This window comes from Apis dorsata, unplaced genomic scaffold (genome assembly GCF_000469605.1).
Source record: "Apis dorsata unplaced genomic scaffold, Apis dorsata 1.3 scaffold_381, whole genome shotgun sequence".
Taxonomy (NCBI): Eukaryota; Metazoa; Arthropoda; class Insecta; order Hymenoptera; family Apidae; genus Apis; species Apis dorsata.
The window spans coordinates 514,567-516,272 of NW_006263643.1; positions in this window are offsets into that span (position 1 = coordinate 514,567).

The window sequence follows — 1,706 nt, forward strand, 5'->3', positions numbered from 1 at the left end:
TTAAATATATATTATAAAAATTTTTTAATATATATTTTAAAATCAGAGATGCAATATTAGTATTTTAATTAAATTTTTTTTAGAGGAAAAAATTATTTTGGATTAATCATGTACAATGAAAATATATTTTTTCATAATTTTTTTTGTAAGAAGAATATAANCGTATTAAAATTATATTTATAATTTAATCATTTAATAAGTAATTAAAATATTGTATTATCTATATACTATATAATATTACTATAATATTACTATATAATAATATTAATATAATAATAATATTATATATTAATATTACTATATAATATTAGGTTGAAATGTGAAAGGATTAATAACAAAATATTAATTTTAGAATTATATTTTGATTAATTAATTTTTAGTTTCCTTAATGAATATTACTTCATTTATAATATTACTTCAAATATTTCATTAATGAATATTATTCTTAAAATTTGTAATATCAGTATAATTTACAATTATAATATATTATTGCTATTTATTATTGTGACAGTTATAAACTATTCAGTATTCTAAATTATTAATGATGTAATATTTGAGATATACATTGGAGAGTTTCGAAAGGTGGATTATTACAGGATTTAGATTGGTAGTTGCTTTCAAATGTAATCCACGTCCTTCTAAAACTGGATTTCAACGTTTCCCTGAAATTATAGCCTAGCCTCGCCAGGGATATAATGATATGTCATTAGACCTCCTCGAAACGAAATGGTATGCATCCAAAAGCTTTGAATAAAGTGAAATATATCTGAAGCTAATCAACTGGAAGTGTTGCTATCCGAATAAAAATAAATATGCATTTATTATATTTAAGGGTAAAATTAATTTTTTTAAGTATTGAAAATAATCAAATGTTGAAATGAAGTAAATAAATATAATAAAGATATATCAATTATATATTTAAATATAAAATTATAATTCAATTTTTTTTTATCTATTTTCAAAAGAAAAAACAAGGAAAAAAAAAGGAAAATAAAAATAAATTAAATTATTTTTCTTCAATATATTTATGATTGATTTTTTTAACTTTTTTCAAAAAATTGGGAGAAGTTAAAATATTTCAACATAGAAAATGGAAAAATATTATAAAATGTTATTTTAACTCTTTTAAAATCAAGTTTTCAGAGGTTATGGAAGTAGAATAATTTTCATCAATATGGATTTTCTGAAATGAAAAATATTTTTCCATAATATAAAGAGATAACACAATAAAGCTTATTAAAGTTTAACATCTTTATTAGAAACATTTATATATTTATTTATTTATTCTCTACATATTTTATATAAGATTCTTATATAAAATATTCTTATGCAATTGAAACAAATTTAGATATTTGACTAATATATAAAAAATATGTAATGTTTTTCAATATATATCATATAAATATAATTAAATATTATTCGCAAAATATTAATAATTTTATTTTACATTTTTTCATTATTTAAATTTAACTATATAAAATTATAACAAATTGTTATTTTTCATTAGAAAAAATTGAAAAAAATATCTGCAAAATACGTTATATTCTTTCTCTTTTTTCTATAAATAAACTATTTAAAATTTTTCCAACTTTCGATATTATAACATAATCAAATTTTTTTTTTAGAATATAGTTAAATTCATTTATAACATTCAATTATGATATATAAATAAAATTAATATCAAACGAAAAATATTAATGTAACAT